Consider the following 25,944-nt stretch of genomic DNA (forward strand, 5'->3'; position numbering starts at 1 on the left):
GATGGTGGTGCCAGAGGACGCTGGTGTGATGCTACTGCTCTTAATACTATCCCCAAATGATCCAGAGAAGGTCTGCGTATAAGGTGATTCAGATATTTCAAAAAATGTTTTACGTTTTTCTATCAGAAAACTAAATTTAAAATTAAAGTGGTTGTACTTACAGGTAGACATTTCATTTATCTAAAATACTTCTATGAAGCACTGTTTTCCTGCATGAGGCTGAATAAATTAATTGTACCAATATATGGAAAGAAGCAGGATGAATTAACTCAGTCTTACTATTGGTTATTTTTCACATCCACACGTCTCTTTGAGAATGATTTGGTTTTTTCCCCCTTTTATTAACTTACACAATTTTTTATAGGTATATTATAACACTTTCCTTATGTTCAAATTTGTAACAGGAGAGAACATTATGGGTTTTATTCTCTCTAGGGTTCACCAACCCACATGACTTTCCCATCCACCTCAGGATACCATTTCTCTCCCCTGAAGGGGCTCTGTGCCCAATTCCGGGTCCTACCTGCTCCGAACCTGTTACTGCCGTTTCTGGCTTGTTTTGCCAAGGTTTTGAAGCCAGTTGATTCTTACTGTTCCTCTCATTCTTATCGTTCTTAGTTACTGCCTAAAACAGAAATCCCTTACTAGGTATTATATAGCCTTTGTGTTGTGTCTACTGTTAACCACAGGTTCAGCTTTGTCCTTTATCCTTTGAAACCCTTGTTCCGTGGCATTAAAACTCTTACTACCTCAATCCCAACACCTTCCAAACAAAACCTCCCACGTTAGGCCCATACACTCCTTTCGAGAAGGCTTATCCATTCATCTATACAACAAATACCTGAGTGTCTGCCATGTCCCAGGTCTGCCCCAGGTGTTAGAGAGGCAACAATGTGCAAAACAGAAAAGATTCCTATCCCGAGGAGTTTATATTTCTAGTGTTACTGGGGAGTGGGTGTTCGGACAATAAAAAAAATAAGTATAGAATATTGATGAAATATATCAGCCATGTAATAGGAAAAATAGAGACAATTATTGAAAAAGATACATGGAAAAATGTACATAGGATAATAACGCCTCAGTCCCCTTCAAAGTAGGCACCTGGGGACCTCACACAGTTCTCCCAGTCACCATTAGCTGCCCCATCTTATTTTCCTGAATCTCATCAATGGTCTGAAACCTCTTCCCTTTCAAAGGTGATTATAGTTTTGGGAAAAGCCAGAAGCCACAGGGCACCAAATCTGGGCTGTAGTGGGGTTGAGTCACCTGAGCGATTTGATGTTTCTCAAAAAAACTCTGCATGAGACGCGATGCATGAGTGGGCACATTGTGCGATGAAGCTGCTAATGACCAGTTGCCTATATCTGTGGCCTTCTGAATCATCTGAGTAGTTTCTGTGGAGGGATATGCCAGCTTAATGCAAATTTGATGCAAATTCGTTGCTCTACTCACTCAGTCATTTTTAATGCAATGGCCACAGTACACATTCTCACTCAATGGCATCTACCACCCCCACTGACCAGAACAGTGAAGGTGTCATTGTTCACGCATGCACATTCCAGTCCACTCTCCTTGGCTGCCAAGTTACATCGATGTGACACAAACCGTTCTCTTGTTAACGATGGCTGGACTTTTACCAGGCAGGCCTCATATATAATGATGAAAAGTGCTGTAGAGAAAAATAAAGCAACAAACATTGGGAAGTTCATGTTGGTGGAAGAGGTGAAGGTAACATTTTAGCAGAGATCTGAAGGAAGTGAAACAGTTGCCAATGGCAGATATCCACAAGAACAGAATTCCAGGTTGTGGGAACAGTGGTTTCAAATGCTTTGAGGCAAGAGTATTTTTGCTGTGTGCAAGTATGGGCAAGGAGCCCAATGTAGCTGCAGGTAAACAATGGAAGTGAGGAGGAGGTAAGGTCAGAGGTAAGGCCCAGATCTTGTAGAGCCTTGCAGTCCATTATAGGAAGTTTGACTATTAGTGTCAATGCAGTGGGAAGACATTGGCACATTTTATGTAGAGAAGTGACATGACTTGGGTATCTTTTGTTTTGTTTTGCCTTTTCTTTAATGTGAATCAAAGCGGGACAAAGGTGAAATCAGGGAGACCAGCTGAGAGGCTATTGTAGTGATTCAGAGGAGAGAGGACAGTGACTTGGACTACCACTAGAATGAAGAGTGGTTGGATTCGAGAAAACATTTAGGAGACAGAGTTGTCAGGATTTGGGATGGGTTGGGTGTAATCCACACATGGGCCCTGGCTTCCTTCATCCTTGTTAACTCACCCATGTCCTGCCCTTCTTTCTCTTTTCCTCTCTTGGAGGATGAGGTGTCGCCTTGCTCCAGTGGAAGAAGAGCATCCCCTGGCGGGCTTCTGTTTCCCTCCCCTCCATTTCTCCTCTAAACTTTCATTGGCTGTTTCTCCTGTTTCTCTCTATTGCTTCACCCTCTCACTACAAAAATGCTTAAGGTTTTACCAAAAATGCTCTAGCTTGATTTTGTGCCTCCTTCCTCTTTTCTAGCCTTCACAAGCAGACCTCTTGAGACTGACGGGTTCAATGTCTTCCGTTTCTCACTCGCCCTTATGTGCTGGCTCCTGCTTGATTGCACTGCTTAACTTTCCTCAGGTCACAGGGGCTTCCAGTTTCACCTGAGTTGGTGGAGACCATTCAGCCCTGTCACAGTGGTTTTCTCTGCATTTGGCTGTTTATCGCCCTCTCCTCCTTCAGAATTCTCCCAGTTTTCTTTCTGTTTCTGCATGTGCTCAGTTATCCTTGTGTCTTTTGACTCTCTTTTTCATCTGCTTTGTCAGATTCCCTATCTCAGCCCACCCCTTAAATTGTAGTATTATTCAAGGGTTTGTCTTTAGGAAACAACTTTTTTCATCCACCATCACTGTGGTTTCAATCCCATCTAGATGTGAAAGCTTCCAAAGTTTGTATCTCCAGATGCTTTGACCTTCCCAAGGGCCTGTTCAGCATCTTCACCTAAATATCTCACAGGCTTGTCACACTGAAATTTGTGAATTCCCTGCTCCTAAAACCTGTCCCACTTTCTTTTCCTTACTTCATCTGGTGACATCACCTGCACATAGTTACCCAAACAAAACCAGAAACTTTAGTTATGCTACTCTGTGCCTTTACCCTGTCTAGTGAGTCACCAAGCCCTTCCCATATTGCCTCATAACGATTTCTTGACTCTGCATCCGCCGCCACTGCACATCCCAAACTACCTCTGCCCATGTTCTGACCTTTTCTCACTGGGATGATTGCAGTTACAGCCTAGTTGTTCTCCCTTCCTGCAGGCTGACCTCCTGCCTCACATTTGTGCTCCACACAGCTAGGTCACAACACTGGTTTAAACCTTTTAGGGCTCCCTCTGCCTGAGCTGAGGCTTGTAGACTTTGCACAGAGGGGGTGCTTTTGAGTAAGCCTGGTGGGGGTGGTAAGAGTGGTAGGACTCTGGCAGAACTGTCTGGTTGAACTCTTTTACATAATTATACTTCTGTATAATAGTTCACCTTTGGAAAGCTTCCCATTGCCTGTGCAATATCTTTCAGTATCTTTTCTCATGGTTCCTCATTTGCACTCCTTTCTGCATTCGCCCATCCTGTTACCCCAAAGTGCTCAGTTCCTACCAGTCACTAGGACATCCAGATCTCACCTCTTTCAGGGAGTCTTCATGAATTTATTCACTGGCACTGATTGGACATTTATCTCTCAGGCAACCAACAACATCCCAAAAGGTGGACGATGAGGACATGGCTGAGTGCATTAGGGCAGTGCTCCTCAGAGCGTCGGTGGAGGTGACCAGTTGGGTTTTGTTAGTTTGTTCTGCTCTGTTATGCACAGTAAGCTGTCCTGTTGCACGTGGATAGAATGCAGTTTGCGCCACATGTGACTCACCTCACAAATTCAGCAACACCCAAACAGGTCTATACCTTGTTGAACAAGTATCACATACTTGGATGTCATGGCAATGGCATCGTGCCATAAACATTTCTAAATACTCACAGGTGATTTCTTGACTAGCCTTGTGCCACACTGGTAGTAAACCATCAGCTTCAGTCCACAGGCCATCTTTGAATAACACCACACTAGAGGGTTGGCTGTAGAAGCCATGGTAGGAGAGGAGACAGTTTACATTAAGAGCCCAGAAGTAACTAGACACTTTCCCTGAGTTGTTGAGCTGTAAGGGGAGAAGAAACCCTGCTAGAGGAAGACAAAATCTTAAAAAATGATATCAGTTTACCAGCCAGGTGAACAAAACCTTTTCGCTATGAGGAGAAATTGGACCGTAGAGAGAGAGGGGAGATGGAACAGCTGGGGTTGGCTGAGGTGAAGGTCGAGAAAGGGGACAGCTATAAGGTGAGAGATGAGGCTCTAGCATCAGGTGGAGTTGATTTTCGTCATTTAGCAAATACTTTCCAAGATCCAACTATGTGCCGGATCCTTGGATTAGAAGCTCAGTAGAGACAGTTTTATACTAGTAGAGTTCAGAAAGGTTGCTAAGGGAAGCCCAGGAGTTAGACTTTTACCATAGGCAGTCTTCAAAGGATTTTGACCCAAAATATGACATGATCAGTTTAATCCTTGGAAAGATGTCTCTGGTAGCCTGTGGAAAATGATGACCATTGAGTCAGGAAAGTTAGCTGAGCGGCCATTACAGTAATTTAAGTAGGAGATGATTTGGGTCTAGAAGTAGGAGGTAGAGGTTGGGGGAAGAAGTAGGGTTGAGGGAAAGGGAAAGGGACTTTTTAGGAGAAATAGTATTAGGGCGATATAAATCACAGATCTCGAGGGGCCAGCAATGTTTAGGATGGCATGTCATTTCCGATTTGTGATAAGGTTAGTGTTCCAATTCATTGGTAGAAGGGGGAGGGAATACAGAACTGATAAGTAAAGTAACTGTGTCATACCAGTTAGCACTTCTTCTTTGTGATCCTGTAGTGTGTTGTGATACCCTCTGTCATAGAATGTTCTATGCTCATGAGCTCCTTGAGAATGTGTACCCACTTGTCCCTCCTAAATACTTGGCACAGGGCCTAACATGGGGGGAAGGCTCAACAAATGGTTCTAGGACTGAACAGAAAGATAGTGTATTAGCTTCCTATTACTGCATAACAAATCATCACACACTTAGCGGATTAAAAAAATACACACTTATTGTCTCACAGTTCTGTAGGTCAGAAACCCAGGTTGTCAAGGGTGATGGCTCTGTTCTGTGTTTCACATGGTGCTGGCCATCTGGATTCTTTTTGGAAGTCTCTGGAAAGAATCAGTTGCCAAGTTCATTCAGGTTGCTGGCAGAATTCAGTTCCTTGTGTTTCCAGGACTGAAATACCTGTGGCCTTGCTGGGTGTCAGCTAGGGGCCGCCCTTAGGTACTAAGGGGCTTCTCTCCAGTCCTTGAACCCATCTCTGAGCCAGCAACAGTGCATCGAATCCTCATGCTTCAAATCTCTCTGCCTTCCTTGCTTGCTGCATCTCTTCTTCCCACCAGAAGCAGCTCTCTGCTTGTAAGGGCTCAAGTGATTACCTTGGGCCTATCTTGATAATCTAGGATAATCTCCCTATTTTAAGATCTGTAACCTTAATTATGCCTGCAGAGTCCCTTTTGCCAGGTAACATAGTCACAGATTGCAGGGATTAAGGTATGGGCACTTTTTTTGCAGGGGTGGGGCATGATTTTTGCCACCCATGATAGAAATTACCCACCAAGTCATGTAGGAATTATGATCATGTTTTTTAAACACATATTCCTGCACCTTCCGTTTGTACGGGGAAACACAGGAAAACTAAGGCTTGCACGGTGTCAGAAGGAAATGGAAGCAAAGGTAGGTCAATCCCTTCAATTTATGCTCCTTCTTCTAACCATCCATCCATTTATTCATCCCATCCATTTATCCATTCAATTAGTTACTCATTCGTTTGTAAATATTTGAGTACCTGCTTTGTTTTAAAAGTCAGTGCTAGGTTGGGGAAAGAGGGAAAGAGTGAGCTACAGAGATAAATAACACCTGATTACTGCCAGCTTCTTTTCTGTATATTGAGGTCTGTATCAAATTTTCTTAAATCCATGCCATCTACTGATAAGTTTGGCTTGTGTTGATGCTGTTTTCTTCCTGCTTAGCGAGTATCTGTTTACTGTATGCTTTACTTCAAAGCCTGTACCAAGGACTCAGTAAATGTGTGTAATCATGATTGTTCCTGCTTGGTTCATTGCCTTCTATGTGAGGCCATAAAATTGAGGAAACAATACCTATTTTAATTGTTGTTTTAATTTTTAACTGTATTTAAATAAGTAACAAATATTACCAACTTATCAGTCTTTCCAGAGACATTCTGTGCATATGCAAGGAAGTGTTTGTCTTGTACCTGGCATTACTTATCTATTTTAGTGCTTATTCAATAGCAGTATAACTAAACCTACTCTAGTATTTTTTAAAGCTACACAGTATTTGCTGGTATGAGTATTACTGTTCATAAGCCTCACATTGGAGGACGTTTGGAGAGTTTCCCTTTCTTTTGCTTTTAAACGTAAAAAATCTTGCACATGCACCTTTCATACGAGTGTTAAGTAGATACCTAGGACATCTGCACTGCAGCAGATATGGCCAAATTACTCCCACAGGAGTCGTACCAATTCACATTCCTACCAGCAATGCACAGGAGTGCACATTTCCTGCATTTCGGCCAACGAGGTGTGTTACCGAACTTTATGGACTTTGCCAGTCTGATAAGTAAAAATGTTATTTCATTCTAACTTACACTTGCATTGTCACATTGCTGAATAAAGTTGGGTATCTTCTTTGTATATACTTTAGAGGTATTTCTGTTAATTTTTTATAACCTGTTCGTACTTTTTATCCATTTCTCTGTTGGGTTGTTGGCTTTTTTCTTGTTAATTTGTTGGCAGTCTATATGGTAAAGAAATTTGCCCTTCAGGATATGAGATGCATGTAATTTTCTTTGTTTGATTTGTCTTTTGATTTTGTATACTGAGGCTTTTGACATGCACAAACATTTCATTGTAGGTGGGTATATTTAATTACTCTTTAAATCTATGATTTCTGTGATTTTGTCATGGTTGGAAAGGCCTTTCTTACTTTAGGATTATATAATGATCATCTGGTCTCATCAAGTATTTTTTAACTTTTTGAAATTAACATAGAGTCATGGGAAGTTGCAAAGTTAGTGCAGAGACATAATGTGTATCCTTCACTCAGTTTCATTTTTATAGTTTTATTTTTTTACACTTAAATTTTTGATGCATCTGAAATTTATTTTGGTTGAGACATAGATACCAATTTATTTTATTTTTTTACCAATCTGCTACCCATTTGTCCTAATACTGGTTATTGACTAATCTGTATTTTCCCCAGTAATTTAAAATGCAGATGTATCATGTGCTAAATTTCAGCACATAGTATGGTTAATATTTTAAATATTTCAAGTATCACAACTTGAAGAGAAGCTGAACTGTTAGTGTATATTTTTTCAAAAGCTACCTGTTGCGGTGACCAGTGCTGGCCTTGTTTCAAAATCCTATATTGGTGTAATTTGGCCCATTTGTCTAGAATTGACTTTGTGGGTTGTGCTGGGGTACTGATGAATGACATTCATTCCTTGGCTTCCAAGAGTTCATCTTAGCTCATCGATCCCCATCTATTAAGGTTATCCATGCAATTAATCCTCACAAAACATTTCTGAGGGACATACTATATTATCCCTCGTTTTGTGTATGGGAAGTAGAGACTCAGAAGGATTGAGATTGCCCAGACCTCAGGTTATAGAGTAAGACGGCGGAGTTTAGACAGGTTCTGGCCTTGTGATGAATATTATCCTGGGCTGTATTTCAGGACGTGCCTCAGATCTGCCTGCGGAGTCTCTTCACTCCCCTGACCTGGGATAAAAACCTCTCAGCTACATGCAGCTCCACCGCTCCATCTCTGTTTTAGCCAACCTGCAGGCTTTCAACACTTTTAGTCTCTGCTTTTCAGTGAAAAGGCTAAGCAAAGATAGATGGCTCATCTACTTACTTAGTTATCTGAATTTAGGGGGTAGATTTAAATAATTCTTAAATTCTTACCCAGCTCCATGATTCTAAATATGTTCTTTTTTTTTCTTATCTTGCTAGTATTTCCATAGTTTTATGTTCCCATTTAGGAGGGAATGAACAAAAGCATTTAAGGAATGACAAGTATTTTCATGTGGGTTATTTAGAGGGAAAACATGTTAGAAATTCTTCAATCCAATTAAAAATCACAACTGCTAGGAGAAGTCATATAGGCTGGTTATTGTAGAATAATGGACTCAATTTCCATTAATTACATTAGCTTGCTAGCATACATTTAAAGACCACCACTTAAATTCTGTATGTGCTTTTATCTGAAGTTATCTGTCACACACGTTGTAAGGTCCTCTTACAGTTTCCTGTTAGCTGCAACATAGTCCACGTGATGCTTTTCATGGAATAGGGATTTTAGGGGAAGTAAAGCAGGTGAGCCTCCCACTCTCAGTTTTTCACTTACTGTTAAGAATTATCGCTGTAGTGAAGGGAGGTCTTCCAGATGATTTTACTCACTTCTGTTGGAAGGTATCTCTGTGTGAGTTCTCCATGGATAGCCCTCAAATTGACCAATTTGGATACTAGGAACAAAAGTCCTTTAGTGTGTTTGGTGGGGAGGAATATGTTCTTTGGGTTTAGTGAGTTAGTGCAAGGCCAGCCATGCCCAAAAACCTGGTTCTTAAACTAGAATCCCAGGTCATTCATTTAAAATTGGTTGTCTATTTATGTAGACAAAGTCAAGACTGAGCAAATGTACAAGTAGAGAATTCTCAGGAGATCCAAGTCTAGGTGTGAAGATTGTTTGGTAATATTAAAGCAAAAAGAGCTTGATTAATTCCATTCTCCTCTCTAGAGATGATTCTGTCTCTGAAAACCTTCCTTCACATCCTTCTCTCTATGCAGTGCTGAAAACCCTGGTGAGTACTTCACCAACTATGTTTTGGAGACTTCCAGGGGACCTCTGTCTCTTAGTTGGCATTCACTTTTACATCACCTTCCTCAATTTCAACAGAACTGTCACAACCTACTAAAGTCTATCCATTACATTTTATATTATTTCTTTTCACATGAAGGGTGGCATCTAACTGTTATCAGTAGGTTGGCTGTCTTTCATTCCCAGTCCTTAGCTCTTCATGTAAAGACCTTCAACTCCATATTAACCTCAATCTGTAAAGGTGAGTGGCTGACACGTCTAGCTTTTATCCCCGAATTTAGAGATGTATCCCACTGGGGGACTTGAACTTTCTATTTCTGAGTTTGCCTTTACTCCTTTCTGAGACTTTTCTACATTGTGGTTAGCAATATGTGAACCACAAGCCATCTTAGGTTAAAAGTCAGTAATCAGGGAGAGCTGGAATGGATTGTATTAGCTTTCTCTTATAAGATATTCCCAGGTTACATTCTGAAGGGTACTGTATCTTTTTCATCAGCCTAGCTCTTACTTACCCTTTGAATGGTCTGCTCTGGTACAGCTTTCTCCAGGACTACTTTCTTGATCTCTGTCCATGACTCTGGTTCCTAGGCTGGAGTAACTACCCTCTCATCTTTGCTGCTAAAGCTCCCTCGGCTTATTGGTATTACAGAATATATGCTATATATTATAACTGTTTACTTGTATATGAACTTAAAGAGAGTGAGCACTCTGTTCAGTCAGTCCACATTTTATTCATTTTTTTTGTTTTTTTAATTGTATTTCTCCCCTCTTTTCCATTACCATTTAGTTCCCTTATATCCCCCTCCCCCTGAAATCACCACCCTGTTTTCCATGTCCACGAGTCCTGTTTCCTTTTTGCTCAGTCCTTCTACCCCCTAACTTTCCCCCACCCCCTTAGCTGTCATCCTAATCTCTATGTATGACTCTATTTTGCTTGTTAGTTCAGTTTGTTCATTAGATTCCCCATGCGAGTGAAATCATATGTATTTTTCTTTCTCTGACTGGCTTACTTCACTTAGCATAATATTCTCTAGGTCAATCCATACTGTCACAAAGGGCAAAATTTTCTTCTTTTTTAGAGCTGAGTAGTAGTCCATTGTGTAAATGTCCCATAATTGTTTTATTCTCTCATCTACTGATGGACACTTGGGAAGCTTCCATATCTTAGCAATTGTAAATATCACTGCAATAAACATAGGGGCGCTTATGTTCTTTCAAATTAGTGTTTTGGGTTCCTTCATATATATTCCCCAAAGCGAGATCACTGGATTGAAAGGCAGATCCATTAATTTACTGAGGTATCTTTGTACTGCTTTCTGCAGTAGCTGTACCAGTCTGCATTCCCACCAACAGTGCAAAAGGGTTCCTCTTTCTCCACTCACCATTCTGACAGGTGTGAGATGATATCTCATTGTAGTATTAATTTGCGTTTCTCTGATGATTAGTGATGTTTAGTATCTTCCCATATGTTTATTGGCCGTCTGTATGTCCTCTTCGAATAAGTGTCTATTTAGGTTCTTTGTCCATTTTTTAATTGGATTTTTTTGTTTTTGTGGTGCTGCATTTTAAAAGTTCTTCATAAGTTTTGGATATTGATTCCTTATCAGATGTATTGGTGAATATGCTCTCCCATTCTGTGGGCTGTCTTTTTATTATGTTGATGTTTTCCTTTGCTGTGCAAAAAGTTTTTAGTTTGATGTAGTCCAATTTGTTTATTTTCTCTTTTGTTTCCCTGGGGAGATATATCAGATAAAATATTGCTATGAGTGATGTCCAAGATTTTGTTGCCTATGTTTTCGTCTATGACTTTTATGGTTTCAGGTCTAACATACATTTTGAATTTATTCTTGTGTGTAGTATAAGAAAATGGTCTAGTTTCCCTTTTCTGCACATATCTGATGAATTTTCCCAACACCATTTATTGAATAATTTTTAGCTCATTGTATGTGGTAGCTTCCTCTGTCGAATATCAATTGACTGTAAAGGTGTGGGTTTAATTCTGGGCTCTCTATTCTGTTCCATTAATCTATGTGTCTGTTTTTATGCCAGTTCTATGATATTTTGATTATTATGGCCTTATAATATAGTTTGATGTTAGATAGTGTGATTTCTCCAACTTTGTTCTTTCTTAGGATTGCTGATGCTAGGCGGGGCCTTTTGTGGTACCATATAAATTTTTGAAATATTTCTTCTAGTTCTGTGAAATACATCATTGGAATGTTGATAGGAATTGTGTTAAATCTATAGATTGCTTTGGGTACTATGGACATTTTAATGATGTTAATTCTTCCTATCCATGAACATAGTATGTACTTCTTATTTGTATCTTCTTAAGTTTTTTCAGTATCTTATAATTTTCCAATAACAGGTCTTTTACATTCTTGATTAGGCTTAATCCTAGGTATTTTACTCTTTTTGAAGCAATTGTGAATGTGGTTGTTTTCTTAATTTCCCTTTCTGTTAGTTTGTTATTGGCATATAAAAATGCAACTGATTTCTGGATATTAATTTTGTATCCTGCTACTTGGCTGAATTCATTTATCAGTTCTAGTGTTTTCTTGGTTGAGTCTTTGGGGTTCTCCATGTACAGTATCATGTCATCTGCAAATAAAGACAGTTTTACTTCTTCCTCTCCAATTTGGATGCCTTTTATTTCATCTTCTTGTCTGATTGCTGTGGCTAGGACATGTAGTACTATGTTGAATGAAAGAGGTGAAAGTGGGCATCCCTGTATTTTTCCAGATCTTAAGGGGAATGGTTGTAATTTTTGCCCACTGAGTATGATACCAGCAGTGGGTTTGTCATACACAGCCTTTATTATGTTTAGGCATATTCCCTCTAATCCCAGTTTTCTGAGAGTTTTCATCATAAATGGGTGCTGGATTTTATCGAATGCCTTTTCTGCATCTATTGATAGGATCCTGTGTTTTTTATCCCTTATTTTGTTGATGTAGTGAATCACATTTATTGATTTCCAAATGTTGTGTCAACCTTGCATGCCCAAAATAAATCCCACTTGATCGTGGTGTATGATCTTTTTGATGCATTGTTGTATTCAGTTTGCTAATATTTTGTTGAAGATTTTAGTGTCTATGTTCATCATGGATATTGACCTATAATTTTCTTCTTCTTTTTTTTGTATGTGTCTTTATCTGATTTTGGAATTAGGATAATACTGGCTTCATAAAATGAGCTTGACAGACTTCCCTTCTCTTGAATATTTTGAAATAGTTTGAGAAGGAAGATGTTAGTTCTCTTGGAATATTTGGTAAAATTCACCTGTGAAGCCATCTGCTCAAGGGCTTTTGTTTATTGGGAGTTTTTTGATTACTGTTTCAATTTCGCTAGGTGTAATCTGTCTATTCAGATTCTCTGATTCTTCCTGATTTAGTTTTGGAAGACTATATGTTTCTAGGAATTTATCCATTTCATCCAGGTTGTCCAGTTTGTTAGCATATAGTTGTTCATAATATTTTCTTACAATCCTTTCTATTTCTTTGATGTCAGTTGCTGTTTGTCCTCTTTCATTTCTGGTTTTATTTATTTGGGTCCTCTCTCCCTTCTTGTTGAGTCTGGTTAAGGGTTTGCCATACTTGTTTATCTTTTCAAAGAAGAAGCTTTGAACAAGCATTGATATTTTGTATTATTTTTAGACTCTATTTCATTTATTTCTGCTCTGATCTCTATTATTTCCTTCCTTCTACTCACTTTGGGCTTTGTTTGTTATTCTTTTTCAACTTCCTTTACGTATAAAATTAGATTGTTTATTTGAGCTTTATCTTGTTTTTTGAGATAGGCCTGTAATGCTATGAATTTCCCTCTTAGATTTGCTTTCCCTGTGTCCCACAGATTTTGGATTGTTGTGTTCTCATTATCATTTATTTCAAGGTATCTTTTGATTTCTTCCTTGATCTTGTTGTTGCCACATTCATTGTTTAATGACATGTTATTCAGCTTCCAGGTCTTTGCGTGTTTTTCAGTGTTCTTCTTGTGATTGATTTCTCGTTTCATAGCATTGTGGTCAGAGAAGATGCTTGATGTGATTTCAATATTCTTCAATTTATTGAGACTTGTTTTGTGTTCTGTCATGTGTTTTTTCCTAGAACAGCTTGTCATAATCTGGGTTCCTTTGACAGTCCTGTTGCTATAGGCTGGGGAGCCCAGCTTGGGGTTTAGACCCTACACTTCTCAGTGAAAACCCCCTGGCTACTGAAATATTCCTCCGGAACTTCAGCTGCCACTGTGGGAGCCCAGCCAGCCCTCTCCCGCCTCCTCCATACTTCCTACCAGTCACATTGTGGTGAAGTGTTTTCTTCTATCTGTCTGTGGTTATAAGGCTTCTCTCCAGCTATTGTTCAATTGGTTATTCAGGATGATTTTTCTATAATTTAGTTGTAATTCCAGTTTGGTTCTGGGAACAGGTTAGTTTAGCTTCCACTAATTCCTCTGCCATCTTGGGTCTCCTAGTCCACATTTTAAAAATAGCTTTAATGAGATGAAATTCATGCTTCATAAAATTCACCCATTTAAAATGTACAATTCATTGGTTTTTAGTATGTTCATAGAACTGTACAACCAACACTATAAACAATTTTGGAACAAAGAATCCCAATAACCATTAGCAGTCACTCCCTGCTCCCTCCCCACCCCCAGCTCCCTAATTCTCCCATGCTAGGCAGATACGACTCTTCTGTCCTATCTCTAAGGACCTATTGTGGATATTTAATGTAAATGAAAGCATATAACATGTGATTTTTTTTTACTCACTTTTTTCACTTAGTATAATATGTTCAAGGTTCGTCAGTGTTGTAACATGAATTAGTACTTCAATACTTTTTACTGTTCAGTATACTTTATTGTATGCATATACCACATGATATTTATTGTCTCCTTAATTGATGGCCATTTGGCATTTTTGTACTTTTTGACTGCTATAAATAATGCAGCATGGACATTTATATGCAAGATGTTTTCAGTTCTCTTGGGTATATACCTAGGAGTAACATGGCTGGGTCATATGGTCCCTCTCTGTTTAATATTTTGAGGAACTGTGAAACTGTTTTCTACAGTGACTGTACCATTTTACCAGAGTAAAAGGCATGAGTATTCTAACTTGCCCACATCCTTGCCAACACTAGTTATTGTCTGCCTTTTTGATTATGGCCATCCTGGTAGGTGTGAAGGGGTTGGTTCACTTTATTTTAATCCTCACCCAAGGATATGTTTATTGATTTTAGGGAGAGAGAAGGAGGGAGAAATACTGATTTGAGAGAGAAACATTAATTGGTTGCCTCCCATATGAGTCCTGACTGGGAATTGAATCTGCATGCTAGGTATGTGCCCTGACTGGATGATGCTCCAGCCAACTGAGCCATCCAGCCAGGGCAAGGGTTGGCCCACTTTTGAATCCCCAGCATAGGGCCTGCTATGGTGTTTATATGTTGTATACGCTGGTTGATTAGCTAAGTCTGTCCTGCCGTCTTGCTCCTCTCACCACCTTTTACACTGGGAACCTCCATGCTGTAGTGGGTGAGCATAGACCCGAGTCCTGTTGAACTGTGAACACCTGCTCTGCAAGATGATAACTGTGTGATCAGAAGCAAGTTACTAAACTTCTCTGAGCTCCAGTTTCCATATCTGTAACAAAGATAATGTACCTCTGTTTTTGTATTTATTTTTATTTTTTATTGAATTTATTGGGGTGGCATTGGTTAATACAAATTATATAGGTTTCAGGTGTATAATTCTGTACCTCATCTGTATATCCTATTGTGTGTTTACTACCCCAAGTCAAGTATCTTTCCATCACCATTTATCCCTCCTATACATACCCTTGTACTTCCCCCCTTACCTTCCCGCCCCACCCCAACACACCTTTCTCTCTTTCCCTCTGGTAATCACCATACTGTTGTCTGTGTCTATGAGGTTTTTGTTTTTGTTTTTGTTTAATTTTTTTAATTTTTATTGTTATTCAATTACAGTTGTATGCCTTTTCTCCCCATCCCTCCACCCCACCCCAGCCGAACCCACCTCCCTACCCCACCTCCACCCTCCCCCTTGATTTTGTCCATGTGTCCTTTATAGTAGTTCCTGTAATCCCCTCTTCCCACTGTCCCTGCACCCCCGGCTATTGTTAGATTGTTCTTAACTTCAATATCTCTGGTTATATTTTGTTTGCTTTTTTCTTCTGTTGATTATGTTCCAGTTAAAGGTGAGATCATATGGTATTTGTCCCTCACCGCCTGGCTTATTTTACTTAGCATAATGCTCTCCAGTTCCATCCATGCTGTTGCAAAGGGTATAAGCTCCTTCTTTCTCTCTGCTGCGTAGAATTCCATTGTGTAAATATACCATAGTTTTTGGATCCACTCGTTTGCTGATGGGCACTTCGGTTGCTTCCAGTACTTGGCTATTGTAAATTGTGCTGCTATGAACATTGGGGTGCACAGGTTCTTTTGGATTGGTGTTTCAGGTTTTTTTTTTTTTTGCTTAATTTCTTCACCTTTTTCACCCAGTCCCGCAACCTCCCTCCCCTCTAACAGCTGTCAGTCTTTTCTCTATCTATGAATCTGTTTCTATTTTGTTAGTTTATTTTGTTTATTAGATTCCACATGTATGTGAAATCCTGTGGTATTTATTTTTTCTCTGACTGGCATATTTCTCTTAGCATAATGCTCCCCAGGTCCATCCAAGTGTCCATCAGTAGATGAGTAGATAAAAGTAATGATACCTCTTTCATAGGGTTGCTATGAGGATTAAATAGGTAATGTATATAAAACACCTCACACTGTACCCAGCCCAGAGTCCTTGATAAGTGGGTGCTGTTGTCATTCTCTCGGATAACTTGGGGAGCTACACCCTTGCCTCAGGAAATAGGCTACAGTTGATTTCAGATGTGCCTAGTTGACACTGCCCATGGTATGCTGGATCAACTTCCTTTCCTTCTTCAAGCAAACTGCCTACAGTTTCGTTAGAGGATCTGTACACATCTCTTTAGTTTTTTTGAGCAATACTCTATGGTGATTTTGAGGCCTTTGCAGAAAACTGATGGTCATCTGTGGTTCTGCTTCTTCCTTATGAATTTCTAAGCTTTAACTGACTCATTTCACAGGTTTGCTGGCTTCTGTTAACTCGTTTTTAAAATGGTTTTCTTTTCAGAAGCATCAATTTTTAAAACTTTAATCAAGACAGCTTTTTAATTGCAAAAATGCCCAAGAATGAAGATTTCATGTTGGCGCAGATTGATTTGGGCGCCTGAGAAAAGCTCTTCCGACTTTTGTCAGAGAAGTTGCTCAGTAGAGCTTGTTGCCGCCTTGCTTTTGAACCTCTTGGTAACTTATGAAAGCAGAGGAACTGCTTTCATCTGAGGGACACAGTGGCAAAGTTCCAATGGCAGGAAGTGTTGTTCTTATAAACCTCATACATGGTGGTCACGAGGGAAACCTTGGGATTTTGTTTTTCTTGCTTGCACTGTATTATGATTTCATGATTGTTTCATTGTTTTTACCTGAGAGCTAAATCCCTAAGAGAAATAAATGTGACACGCTTGCCCTTAGGGATCTTTCTTATTCAGCCCCCATCTACTTGCCCAGTTTTAGTGGCTGCTGCTTCTCTGCAGTTGGACTAAGGGGCTTGTAACAGGCACCCTTTGAAGTTCCAAGTCCTCATTTCTGTTCATAAAAAGAGTGTGATGGGAGACAACCCAAACAGTTGATGAGTTTGGGGGTTAGCAGAGAGGGAAGGGGACAGGTGGGAAATAGCTCACTAGAAAAATAAAAAGATTTTAACATTAGAGAGCAGCAGGGAGAAGTGGGAAGTGAACTTGAATGGGGAGAATAGTCATATAGTAGAGATGAGAACTTGGGGCTTGATGTGATTTGTGATAGGGAGTCCTATTATGCATATGTATCATTTATGTATATTCTTTAGAAGGAGAAAAGATGATAAAAGTGGTATTTTAGAATATTTTTCTGATAATAACATTTACCCCAAGCATGAATTTAAAAAAAAATTAGAGTGGAGTTAGGAGATGTTCGGACATAGTTGCAGTAATACAGGGAGAAGTGGGGTTCTTTATGGTTGTTAGTGAGAATAGTGGAGAAATCTTTCATTTAAGAAAAGAAAAGCTTGCATATTAGAGGCGAAAGAGCAGAGTCAAAGATGATCCCATTGTTTTAGATCAGAAGAAAAGTTAAGCCATCAGCATCAGTGAAGGTGTTGGACAAAGAAGCCAAATGGTGGGAGGTGGAAATTGGGCAAAATCAGTGCATATTGGGATTAGTTAGGTTCCCTGTGACAGTGAAATACTTAAGTTATAATGTTTATTAGCAGTGGGAAATAGTGACCTCTAGCTTGAATGAAAGGTTGGGGTTCAGAGTTCAGATTTGCAGCTCATTAACATAGTATGAGGAGTAAGTAGATAAAAAGAGAAAAAAAGTGCCAAACGTTGAGGGGAGAAACCCCCAGGTGCAGGGGTGTGAAGAAAAGAACCAACAGGACGAAATGATTCACGGCTGAACAATGGCATGGCATGAGGCCAGTTAGAAGAGGGGTATGTTCTGAAAGTCAAAGTCGGGGCTTCAGGAAAAGGAGAGGCCAGCAAAGTGGGACTGCAGAGAAATAAAGTAGATAAGAACTCAGGCAAAAGCCTTTGCAAGAAGGAGATTCCCAACCTTTGTGAATAGCTCCAGTGAGAGCCAACACCTTTAACCAAGTGGGATGGTTATCTGCAGACAGTCACACCCTCCATCCATCACCCTCCAGAAATGCTAGTGTCCAGAGTCCCCACCTTGTAAATCAGAGTATGATGGATTTACTCAAGAACAATCCCTCTCCCTTATTTCGTTAGCAGAGGCCTATTTCTTATTTTTCTAGTTAGGTTAAGCAGCTTGCCTGCTCCAGCCTAGCAAGGGGCTTATCACTAGTGCTATTGCTCCATCAGCAAATGTTGTAATTGGTTAAACTTTTCCTATCACAACACATGTTTCCTGATGAAAATGAACTATATATCCAACAATAAGTTTTGCTTTCTATTGTCAGACTTACTGGTAAGGATCCCTTTGTTACTTTGTCTTCTTCAATTTTTCCTCAAGATAACTTTTTATTGTTTATATCTCTCATTTTTGCTTTTTTCTAGGACTTGTCTTAGTTTAAGATTGAGGTGAGATGAATAGAGAAACATCTCAATAGAGAATATAGAAGGGGAGCTAGGGGCATAAAATGGGTAGCATGTCAGTGGTGGCTTGGGGAAGGGATTTACAGAATAAATGAGAAGATGTCACATTGTTACTATCCTTAAAACTATTGTCAGCCTTCTCAGAACTCCACAAATGATGTTTGAGTGAGAGGTATAAGATCAACACACTTAATAGAAGTACGGTTCAAGGTTATAGCCCTAGCTGTTATGGCCCAGTGGACTGAGTACAGGCCTGCAAACCAAAAGATACCCAGTTCAATTCCCAGTCAGGGCAAATGCCTGGGCTGTGGGCCAGTTTTCCAGTAGGGGGTGTGCAAGAAGCAACCATGCATTGATGTTTCCCTCTTTCTCTTTCTCCCTCCCTTCCCCTCTTGCTAAAAATAAATAAATAAAATCTGTTTTTTAAAAAAGGTTATATTCCTAAATTCTATTTGGAGGAATCACAAACTCCACAGCTCAGATGACAGATTGGAAGACATTCAATACATATTGTGTCTTTCTTAGGTCACAAAAAAAGTAAAAGTAAAGGTGAAATCCTTTGTAGTTTTAAGTGATGTGATTTAGTAGTAGGGCTGGTTTTTCTTTCTTTCTTTTTATTATTGACACAGGGCTACATTTTTACATAATCATTGATCACCTGATATACTGAACTCTATCAAAAAGAAGTTCCCGATGACAAAAAGGTAGTGTGATAGCTGTGTGGCTGTCAGACACTTCGGAATTCGTAGGTGATAAATGTCTCTTGAAAGCTGTTCTGAAAAGACATTATATGGCCTTAATTACTCTGAAGATTTTGGAACTTACTTATGCCAAATTTTTTTTTCATAGATTTTATTTCACTTAAAATTTTAGATATATACTTGATTTGTGTTTGATCAGATTAGTAATATAGTAGAAAGGGTAAAAAAATATTTTTATGTGCAGTTTGACTAAATTATAAATTTATCAGACTTTACAATACTGTATTTTTCTATTTACTGTCCAAAAGGAAAAACACACCAAATTTCCAAGACTTTATATTAGCAATGGCAAGTGTGTTTCTGGTCAGTCCCATCTGGAGCAGTACTAAATTTTGGTACTTTTTGTACTGGGGCAAGTAAAATTCAAAGTTGAAGCTGGACTGGGATGTGAAAGCTCATATGAAACATAACTTATCCAGGTCCCAGTTTCTCAGTTTCTGATCTTTATTCTTGTTATGTCATTATTTGCCTTTCTAACAAAGTATAATGAGAAAGAGTGAGAAAACTCAAATTAGTTCTGCTACTTAACCAGGAACCAAGTTAAATGAACTAAAAAACTTGTAAGTCAGTAGAGAAACTTAACTTGGAATGCTTAATTTAACTATACTGTCTTATATACTATACATGATATTAAACATACAAGTTCTGCCTGGAAAAAGTCCAACCATTGTTAATATAATGAAAACGGTTTGTGTGACATCAATATAACCTGGCAGCCATGGAGAGTGGACTGGAATGAGCCTGTGTGAACAATGACAGCTTCACTGTACTAGTCAGTGAGGATGGTAGATGCCATTCAGTGAACTTGTATACGCTGTGGGCGTTACATTCGAAATGACTGAGCTAGTAGAGCAACTAATCTGCATCAAATTTTGTATTAAGCTTGAATATTCCTCTGTGGAAACTGTCTGGATGATTCAGAAGGCCGCAGCTATGGGCAGCTGGTGACTGGCAGCTTCATCACAACAATGCTACTATATCACATCTCATGCACTTTTTGGCAAAACATCAAATCACCCAGGTGACTCAACCCCTCTACAGCCCAGATTTGGCGCCCTGTGGCTTCTGGCTTTTCCCAAAACTAAAATCGCCTTTGAAAGGGAAGAGATTTTAGACCGTTGGTGAGATTCAGTATAATATAGTGGGGCAGCTGATGGAGATTGGGAGACTGTGTGAGGTCCCAATGTGCCTACTTTGAAGGGTACTGAGGCATCATTGTCCTGTGTACAATGTTTCTTTTATTTTGTATCTTTTCAACGTCTCTATTTTTCATATTACATGGCTGGATACCTTCTGGACAGACCATATGCAAGGTAGACTCAACAGTGTCTACCGCCCTCACTGACTAGTACAGTGAAGTAGTCATTGTTCGTGCATGCTCATTCCATTCCTCTCTCCTTCTCTGCTAGGTTACATTGATGTCACACAAACCTTCTTATTATATTAACAATGACTGGACTTCTCCCAGACAGACCTCGATGTATATATATACACTTTCTCTCTATATACACACTATACACACATACACACACACACTGTGATTTAAATGTATTATGTCTTCCTTTAAGCCATGAGGATTTGGTTAAATGGTAATAATTTAAATGAATAAAAAGCAACTAATCTTAGTACTAGGGTTCTAAAAAAAGTGCAACTGACCTTAATGAAAACACATTCTTCAAGTTTTTCAGAACCAAATCCCATTAAAAGAAAATCATTTGAGAACTTCAAGTACAGCTTCTCACTACAAGTCAAGAGCACAGACTATGAATAAATAGCAAAAAGCTGAGAAGTTGACCTCACCACATGAGTTATTTAAAGATAAATGTCTTATTTGCTTATGTGTCTAACTTAAATTTGAAGCTAAGAAATTTGAGCCTTTCTGCTAGCAGTGCAGCAAAATTCGATCACCAGCTATGATAATTTCCTTTGTTGATTGTTTATACCGTGACGTTTACTTCTAGTCTCACCTGCCCTGGGTTAGTGCTGTACAAGATATAAATTTGCCTATGGCAGTCTTTCCACCCTACCGTACCAGAACTTACAGAATTTAAGTGACACACGACATGTCTACAACTAAAGTAAAATGCAGCATGGCACCTGTCAAATATAGAACTACAAACTGGAGTGAGAACCACAGTTACTAACAACCTGTGTGGCATGGATATCCAGCCAGTCAGGATGGAAGCCAGCCATGATAAGCTGATAAACCAATGCCCAAGAGCAGAATGTCAGTGCTGGTGACATACTATGCTGTAGGATTGCACATAATTTGTGTAATTCAGAAATTGATTCAGCTGAATAGTAATATAGGGTAGTGGACTAAGCTATTACCAATTTTGGACAGAACAATATTTCTACCTCATGAATTCTCCATTAAATCTCCTCACACAGAAATTTAGATAAACCGTAGACGATAGCCAAGCAGTGGGCTTAGAAAAACCCTTATGTGTAAAAAACCTCTAATGAATGAATGAACTCACTTTCATCCTTACCCTTCATATTGATTCTACTGTCAGTGTTTTCACCCACGAATATGAAGTGAAGGTGAATGTGAAGTGTTAATATGTAGCCAGGAGAGGACCCTAGGCTGGGCTGACCTACTTCTATAGTTCTCGTGCTCCAGAACATTTTCCTTCATACTGTAAGAAATCCTTCATTTTATTTTCTTACCTATGTAAAACACTCACTTAAGAATTCAATGCTTTGTGTTAACAAGCATTGTCTTTAAACAAAACCAGAAGATCATAGTTCAGTGTTCTCCCCTAATTGTGACTGAAGGACCGCCTATGGGAATGACATTGCCTCTGGGGGAGGCCCTGGAAATCCGGCTCTCCATTAAGTATCTCAGGAAGGCGGAATGCACATTTAAGTGTAAGAATTACTCTCCTATTCTAAATAATAATGACATTGTTTTCTTTCCAGGATCTGGCCAACATGAGTTGAAATTTGATAATTTTACTTTTTTATTTGATGTTTGAGGGATTAGGTAATTATGCACTCAGGACATTTTTGGTAGGATTACATCCTGGTAGGTAGTTGTATTAGGGGATTTAGGGCAGAATGAGCTCTCTGGGTATAATGAAGTTTGTCTGAGGCCCTAGGAAAAGTGTGTATGCAAGAGGCAACCGAGAGATGTTTCTCTCTCTCTCCCCCTTCCTTTCTCTCTAAAATCAGTTAAAAAGAAAAAAACAATTACTGTATTTTTCAGACTATAAAATGCACTGGACCATAAGACACCCCTAGGTTTTAGAGGAGGAAAATAGGGAAAAAAATCCTGCTCCACCCCCGCACCCTCCCCCCCAGCAAGCCAGGTCAGCTACATTCGGAATATAAGATGCACCCCCATTTTCCTCCCAAATTTGGGCGGGAGGGGGCGGGTAAAGTGTGTCTTATAGTCTGAAAAGTACGGTATCCCAATAGTTGGTCATCTTTGCCCTAATAGCTTTTCTCTATTCTTTTACCCTTTGTCATTTTCATCTGATTATTTCAACCTCCTTTCTATGTCAGAAATCAACTGTTTAGCTACAACTCTTCTGTTTCTGGCTTTTTCTTATTTAGGCATTAGTGCTATAATAATGCTTTGGTCCTCAATTCGTTTCCTTGGTTCTGCATTTTCCAGTTCCATTTCATTTTTTTTGTTTTATCATTTTATGAATTCATGTTTTAAACTCAAAGACTTGTGGAGAATTTCCTTTTGTTACTTTACCTTTTTCTCTTTTTTGAGTTCTTTGTTTACTATGTGTTCTCACTTTACTTTTTTCATAATCTATTTGTGAAATTCTTCTGTCACTTTCCCCCATTTTCTGAGTACTTGGCACCTCTGACCGGGCCATCAGTGTGCCCTGATGGGTTATGGGTGCCTCGTTGCCCCCTCCCAATGGTGTTTTTAAGGCCGGTTTGTTTTTCAGCCTGAGCTGCAGTTTGAGGGCTGAGGATTTCAGTTGGTGCACATTGTTTTCTGTACCCTGAGACACAGAGAATGAAAGAAAGAAGAATTCAGTGAAGGAAGGTTGTACTTGTGTTGTATTCTCAAGTGTTAAATATGCCAAGATTTCACCGCATCTCAAAGGTGTATCCCATTCCCAAGGCACACCTTTAAGGCATCTTTATTGGTTCACCAGTTTAGTGTGGAGCCTCCATCATCAGAGTCTGTCCTATTGGTTCATTCCCTCGCCGGAGAAGGGAAAGATGAGATTATTAGTCCATTTGCTTCTATTCAGATTTGGGGGAACTTGTCAGAATTCTCGGGTCCTTCTGTGTCAACAGTACAGCTGGAGAAGAGGCCATGTGGGGTGAGGAGCTTTGCCACACTACAGATGATGCCACGTTGCTCCAGAGCCTTTCCTGGTCCACACAGCTTTTCTGAGATTTTGAACATCTGTCTGTGGCCCTTCCTTATTTGGTGACTTCTGAAAAATTTTGTGGGTATTTTTTGACTGCTTATTTTACTTTTCTTAATCTTTGGAGGGAAAGTCTCCCGGGCAGCTTTAATCTGCAGCTTTCTGTTGCTGCTCTACATTTGTCCCTGGCTTCTCTTTCTGTTTCCTAAACATGAGTGTTTCCTCCTACATCATGCATCACAGATATTTATGCTACTCTCATATTATCACCTCTTGTTTACAATTAATGACAACCCTAATCCTGAGCTCTAGTTCTGGATGTTCCTTCAAGTTAGATGAACACCTTCACTTGTGGTTTTAGTTTGCCAGTATGCTGGCACAAAGTACCACAAACTGCATGGTTTAAAAAACAGAATTTTATCCTCTCACAGTTCTGTAGGCTGGAAAAGCAAGAGGTTGACAGGATTGCGTCCTTCTAATGGCTATGAGATTAGGATCCATTCCAGGCCTTTCTCCTTGGTTTGTAGATGGTCGTCTTCCTGTTCTTACTGTGTTTTTTTCTATGCATGTCTGTCTCCAAATTTTCCCTTTTAAAAAGGACATCAATCAGATTGGATTAGGGCCCAGCCTAATGACTCCATTTTAACTTGATTACCTCTGTAAAGACCCTCTCTCCAAATAAGGTCATATTCTGAGGTCCTGGGGGTTAGGACTTCAACATATTAATTTTGAAAGGACAGAATTCAGCCCATAACATTTGATCATTCACTCATACCATAAATATTTTCTGCTGCGTTCCAGGCACTAGTCTAGCACTGGGAACACAAAGATAATGAAGCTCAGGCTCTCCGCTCCTGATGAGTGGAAAGGCAAGAATTAGTAAACAGGCAATTGCAACGCTATGCAAAATAAGTGCTATCATAGATGAGACAAATTGCTATGAGAACACCTTAGTGGGACACCTGATACTGACCGATTTGATTGAATCAGGGGTGACAGCTCAAAGGAAGTGATACTTACATTGGATGCTTCCCAACAGGATGCAATAGCGAGTAATTGTTCTCCCTGCTTTCACACCACACCCTCAGTCACCCAGCCCTGGAGTCTATCACTCAGTTAATCTTTCCAAACACCATTTTGATTAAGACAGTCCCTGCTTGAGAAACATATAATGAATGACTCCTCAATGTCAAGAACTAAGTTCAAAAAATTCTTTAGCCTGGCTTTTGGTTCCTCCATAATCAAATACTGTCTCTGGAATCTACCTTTCCTGTCTTGACCTTTCAGTTCTTCTCTGTATGTTACCAAAATGGATTAACAAACACTCTGGAAACACACCAGGAGCTTTTCTCTAATTTCATGAAGGCAAGATTTTTGTTTTGTTTTCTATGAGTTCATTGACACCTAAAACAGTGGTTCGCACATAACAGATACTTAAGAATATTCATTGAATAAACAAATGAATGAATTTCCCCCTGGAGGTCCCCCTTCCTGTGATGTATGCCTCTCTCCTTTGCCAGGTGCACATATTTTTGCCTATTGAAATCTTATTCGAAAGCTCAGCTCATGTATCCTCTCCTTTATTATGCCTTTCTTCCGGGTCGCATGCCAGGTGTAAATCTTCATTTCGAGAGGCTGTAGGGTTCCGTGTGAACCATTTGTGTGACCTCACATTCTGCTTTGCATTTTAGATATCTGTTTGGCAGGTGTTTATTTTTCCTGCCAAATTGAAAGTTGTTTGAATTCAGGGACCATATTTTATAAATAATATTGTGTACTGCTCAGCACTTGCTTGCATAATAACAGATGCTCGGAAAATACTTTTTGTTTGAAAAGAAAATAAATGAGAGGAGTATTGCATTCATTTGAACAAAAGTAGAGAAGAAGGCCTAACAGATGGGGTGTTTGTTCTTGCCCTGCCTTGTTTTTCTGATTTTACATTTTAAAATATATTCAGCAGATTTTTATTGAGCACCTATTTTACTCAAGGACACAGATTACAAATAGGAATTAAACTGCCCTGGAGGTGCTTATCACTTCTTAGAGAAAAACAAGTCCCCCTGGTTCCAGTGGTCATTGTGGTCAGTCAGTATGGTGGGTCATACATTATACTCGTATAATGTTATGTTTCCTAGAGGCATCTAATCTGGACAGTTTTTCAGATGCTTTTCTCTTCTCAGACTTACTCATCGCATCTTTTAGAATCTTTTCTTGTGTTGAAGCTGCCTGAGGGCAAGGTCCCATCTTTACCCTCCTATCCTTTACTACCTAGTACTGTTTTATATATGCTGGTGATTTGAGCAGGTCCTTTATTTGCCCTAAAAGTTCTCTGACTCTTCTCTAAGTTTGCCCTGTCTCTCTAATTATAGAATACTGTTTAGGGACCAGAGACTTGGCAAGTGCACTGATTGATCTACTTAGCCTAGGAGGTCTGCTGTCTTCGTAAGAGTAACATTGAGCACAATAAATAGCATAGGTAGCATTTTGCTAAATATTCACCATGAATTGTATTTCCTAGTGGGGCCTGTTCCTAGTATCATTGGTTTCTAGGACTCCATTTGTAACGAGTTGTCATATTAACATGTTGAGGTTGTTGAATGAACATCTGATCTAGAGTTTGCCTGCCTCTTTGCTCAAACTCATGAGTCATGATTGTGCTGCAGAGC

The 25,944-nt window shown here is 39.5% G+C and overlaps 1 protein-coding gene across 3 annotated transcripts in view; it reads left to right on the plus strand.

Moving 5' to 3' along the window:
- Positions 1–25,944, plus strand: part of ELOVL7 (ELOVL fatty acid elongase 7) — a 79,735-nt gene that overhangs the window by 17,353 nt on the left and 36,438 nt on the right. The window contains exon 1 of one of the 3 annotated variants that reach the window (XM_045186256.2): positions 5,621–5,834. The exons of the other annotated variants lie outside the window; for them this stretch is intronic. The gene's annotated coding sequence lies outside the window, so the exon portion shown is untranslated. Of the gene's footprint in view, positions 1–5,620; positions 5,835–25,944 lie in introns of those variants that run through there. 3 annotated transcript variants of the gene reach the window in all.

The sequence above is a fragment of the Desmodus rotundus genome, chromosome 1 (genome assembly GCF_022682495.2).
Source record: "Desmodus rotundus isolate HL8 chromosome 1, HLdesRot8A.1, whole genome shotgun sequence".
In the NCBI taxonomy this organism is placed as follows: domain Eukaryota; kingdom Metazoa; phylum Chordata; class Mammalia; order Chiroptera; family Phyllostomidae; genus Desmodus; species Desmodus rotundus.